Genomic DNA, 5,203 nt, shown 5'->3' with positions numbered 1-5,203 from the left:
GGGGGAAAGACTGCCTCTTTATTCTAGCATGAATGTGCCTTGATCTGTGTTTGGCTGATTAGGCTTTTTTCTGTTTGGTGGTTGGTGTCTTGAGAGATACGCTTCACTTTGTTCTCATGTTCGATTCTTAGGCACGGAGCTCTGAAAGATGTGTGTGCCTGGAGGGATAATATTGAGAGAGGATGGAACAGGTCTTTCCCATTATGTAGAATTCAATCTTTTGTGTTGTTGGGAAGATGTAATTCGGGCAAACCTTAGGGTTTGAGAACTTTGGGGGTTTAAGAAGTTAGGTTCCAAAGGGATCCCGTGCTATTAAGTCCTGAAGTCAACAAAGCAAGCTGATTAGCAAAATAGGAGAGATGAGGGAAAAAAAATCCTGCCGTGACAATCACATACAATCAACCTTTAGTATCTCCCTCTTCTAATGACGGGTTGTCTGGAACATATCTGTTTCTGCCCCCACCTGAACTGTTCAGTTTTTTTTAAATTCAGAACCATCTGGTCTTGCTTCTGTAATTGAACTGTTTATTTAAAATTCTCTTATTCTTAATTTTTTGTGTGTGTTGGGGGGGTTGCATCGTTCTGCTTCCGTGTTCTTATGGGGAAGGGAACTTAACCTCACACCTAGTATGAAGAACGCCCAAATTCCAAGTTCAAAGTGGAGCAGAAATGGGCAATACACGGCACAAAGGATGGAACGGGACTTTCCAGGAAGCTGATCTGTGTTCATTTCTAGGGGTGGCATTAAAGATTTTCCTAATTTAACCCAATGTTCAGGCTAAACAATTGTGCATGGGATGAAACAGCTAGGGGCATCCAGCATTCAATCCTAGTGGTGGCTTCTGTATGCAGATGAAGCATCGTAAGCAAGGGTTGAGTTGACGTTTCGCTGCCTTTTTTTTAATCTGGGAAAACTGCTGTGATTTTTTTCTCATCCCTTAAGCCAGTGGTTCACAGCCTTGGGTCACCCGGGGGGTTCTTGGACTGCCGTTCCCAGAAGGCCCCACCACCGGCTCTGCTGGTCAGGGTTTCTGGGAGTTGAAGTCCAAGAACATCTGGGTTTGGGAACCACTGCCTTCAAGCCCACTCTGCATGGTTTCCTCCACCATCTGGTTTGGCTCGGCCACCGTCGTCTCCCGGAAATGCTACCAGAAGGACACGGGGCCGTGGCGTTCTGGACAGAGCAATAGGGAAATCCCTACTCTTTGATGGCACCTCCCAGAATACTAGTTTTCTGGAAGCTGTAGCTCCCTCAAAGCTCTGATGGTGGAGGTTGTGCATCGGTAGTGTGTTTGCCACGATCTGGCTCTACACACTTAAAGTCACACGGTCAGCTCCAATGGATGTAAAAGGGAATCAACTACAGTTTAAGACCATTAGAGAATCATCTACAGGGCATTGTTGGGGGGGGGGTGGAAGGATGTCCTCACTCAAGACCAAGAAGACCATCGATAGAGGTGTGTGGCTACCAAACCCCTTGTCTAGTCAGTATCCCGGTTCCATCCTCTCTCTGGTCCTCTGTAGCATGGAGTGGAAAAAAAAATGTTGCAGAGTTTTGAATTTTGGTGAAACCCCTCTACGCTGCACAGCAAAAGTGCAGGGATTTGCAGTGCAGAATAGCGTCAGATTCCACAGAGTCGCCCATCTCTTTTCTTACTCACTGGCACTTACAGTCTCAGTAACTCACTCTGGGACATTAGTAGTGGGAAGAACAGGAGGTTTTGTTACTTACAGTTGAACAGATCCAACAGCAAAATGACAAACGCGACTGCTTTTAGCAACAGATCTCACCAGATCTCTAGAGAAGGAGAAAGCACTCAGTACAGAGACGGGTTTTTTTTTTTTAAGTCAGAAGCAGGGAAGGAAGGATTGGTTACTATTGGATAGACTGAAAAGTCCCTCCCAGCCGAACCTGCCAAAGTCAGCATGCGAGGTTGCAAAATTTCCAACAAAAATTATTACAATGTGATTCCAGATTTATCACACTGAACAGGTCATGGCACATCTTAAGCTACCACGGGATGCTCTCGAATCACAGGTACCTTTTTGCTTTCTCCCACATTCTCAAGTTGCTTCTGTTCCCTTTTGTAGGGGGAAAATATGCAATGTTTTCGATATCCTTTGGAAACAGTGAACCAAGCAACATTTTCAAACCACCTTTCAGTATGGATGTGAAGGCTTCTCACGAGGCATCTTGTTTAATGCACTGGTTCTTAACCTTTGTTACTCAGATGTTTTTGGACTGCAACTCCCAGAAGCCTTCACCATCAACTCTGCTGGCTGGGGTTTCTGGGAGTTGCAGTTCAAAAACACCTGAGTAACAAAGGTTAAGAACCACTGGCACAGACAAGTCTCTTGATCTAGTGAGACAATCTGGCGAAGATTGTCAAACCCTTGTGAGAAGTTTTGCCACTGGGGTGAGACTGAAAATCTCATTACACAAGACGCTGATTCCGTATCTACAAGGAGGGAGCTCTTGAGAAGAGAATATGATCTTTTTATTCTAACATGAGCTTGCCTCTATCCATATTTGGCCAAATAATCGCCTTCTGTTATGTAATTGGAAAACTGGGATATACCAGATTGCTGGTTACATGTCTCAGGCAAGAAGACTTGCATGCCGAGAGGGATAATGATGTTAAGAGCAAGAAATAAAGATTACCTTAACATATGAGACAGCTTTTCGTATGTGGTTTGTATGACTTGTGTAAAATGTCTCTTTCATGTCTTTTCCCATTCTGGGGCTAGAAATACACAAAAGGACAGGTTGATGGTTCACAAAGATACAAGCAACTCATTCCGTGCTATAGCATTTTAATACTCCATGAAACAAGGCAACAGTTCACCTTGTACGTTTACAGACGTGTATGCACCAACTGATCGCACAAACAGACAAATTCTCAGCAAGATGGACCGATGAAACCCTCATCCTTCTGCAGGGAGAGGAAGAACATTTGTGCTTTCTTAATTTTCTGGGCAAGGGTAAACCTGGCCATTTTGTACAGCCCTACTTGGAATACTGTATAACCAATTGTGTGACCCTCGGCAGTGGACCCTTAGCCCGGGTCAACACGGTGCCACATGGTAAACAATAATCTACATTATCGGAAGAGCCACTCCACAAAATGGACTCTGTGTTAAAAGTTGCCATGGCAACGTCGCTCCTCACAATTCCCTCCAGAGGGCTCATTATTTCTCCTGCTGGAAGGAGCATCATCATCATTAATGATAATTAAAAGGAGTGTTTGGGGTTAATAGGCGCTGAAAAGGTGGAGGATGTTTACCTGGGGGCACCTGAGAGAGAAATAAATAAATAAAGGAGAAACGGGTGTTTTAACCGGGTAGGAAATACAGGAGCACCTCCATCACATTGAGATAAAGAGATGGAGAGGAAAGGGTCCCTGTATGTTTTTTTTTGGGGGGGGGGATCTTAAGCGTGGCCGTGTGAAAAGGGAGGAAGGAAAATGAATTCAGAGACTTTGTGAAGACTCCGACCCCAAGGCCATTAATCGAGCTTTAAAGCCAGACAATAGAAATCATCCTGCTCCGGTATGATTCCCTTTCCGCTGTGAAGTGCTATGATGAAGAACTTGACAGGGGAAGCATTGGGAAGAACAAAGCCGGCCCAGAAATGTGTTTTGGGGCCACGTAGGGAGCGTTGGCTTTGAAATGCAAAACCATCCAGATGCATGTTGAGGATCAGCATTGCGTTCCCCCCCCCTTTCCATCAGAAGTGGCACGAGGTCCCCGTGTCTGTGTCTCTCCTCCCTTCGCCTCTTGAAATGCATTCATCCTGAGGTGTACGTGCCTATGCTGAGGTTGAGCGGGAGTTGGGACAGCTGGATTGTAGCTTAGCTAGGACCTGGCGAGAGACATGGATCATCTGAGAAGGTGGAATATGACTCTGCTTGGGGGTTATAACTCCCCAAATCCTTTAGCTTAAATATGTTTTTTTGGCTTTCCTGACTCTCCATTTCTGCTCTTGTAGGCCTCCGACAATTGCTGCTATTGCATCCTCTAAGACAGTGGTTCCCAGTCTGGGTCACCCAGATGTTCTTAGGCTGCATCTCCCAGAGCCCTACACCACCAGCTGTGCTGGGCAGAGTTTTCAGGAGTTACAGTCTAAGAACACCTGGGTTACGCATGAAGATGGGGAAACCAGAAGGTGTCTAGTAGAATCATGGAATCCTAGAATGATGACGTTGGAAGGGGCCTCTAAGGCCATGGAGTCCAACCCCCTGCTCAAGGCAGGAATCGAAATCAAAGCCGACCTGACAGACAGTGATCCAGTTTTCTCTTGGATGCCTCTGGAGTTGGAGCGCTCACCGTCTCCCCTTGAGGTCATGGATTCCCTTGTCGTACTGCTCTAACTGTTGAGAAGTTTTTCCTGATATTCAGTCTTGCTTGTGTGCTTGCAGTGACCAAGACCATTAGCTTCTTTACCTAACTGCCCTGTCAAATTACATGCTGGTACTGCTGTATGGGAGCCTCAAGCCAGAGGTGCTGTTGCCAGCTGACTTTGCAAAGTTCTTTTTGCAGAGACCTGCTTGAAGGTGGATGAAACATTACCAATAATCAAGAACAGTGGATGCTGCAGATGAACTTTGGAGATGTCCTGGTTGCAGAGAAAAGCAGAGCTGGGAATTAACAGGAACTGCTGGATAGCTCAGTGGTTTATATTTTAGAGATCACTCATTCATGGAGTCACCACGAATCAGGCCGATTTGGCAGCAGTTAACCACAACAAGAAGGCTGACCGCTGAAGAATGGATGCTTTTGAACTGTAGTGCTGGAGGAGGCTCTTGAGAGTCCCCTGGACTGCAAGGAGAACAAACCGATCCGTTCTGAAGGAAATCAACCCTGAGTGCTCACTCGAAGGACAGATCCTGAAGCTGAGGCTCCAATACTTTGGCCATCTTATGAGAAGGGAAGACTCCTTGGAAAAGACCTTGATGTTAGGAAAGTGTGAAGGCAAGAGGAGAAGGGGACGACAGAGGACGAGATGGTTGGACGGGGTCATTGAAGCAACCAGCATGAATTTGGCCCAACTCTGGGAGGCAGTGGAAGACAGGAGGGCCTGGCGTGCTCTGGTCCATGGGGTGACGAAGAGTCGGACACGACTTAATGACTAAACAACAGCCACAACCCCATAATCTTGCTGGATACTTCATTGGCTTTAGGTCTTTGGCTGTGGGGCCAGAGG

Source organism: Pogona vitticeps, chromosome 6 (genome assembly GCF_051106095.1).
Source record: "Pogona vitticeps strain Pit_001003342236 chromosome 6, PviZW2.1, whole genome shotgun sequence".
Classification (NCBI taxonomy): Eukaryota; Metazoa; Chordata; class Lepidosauria; order Squamata; family Agamidae; genus Pogona; species Pogona vitticeps.
Note: the sequence above shows the minus strand (reverse complement) of the source record.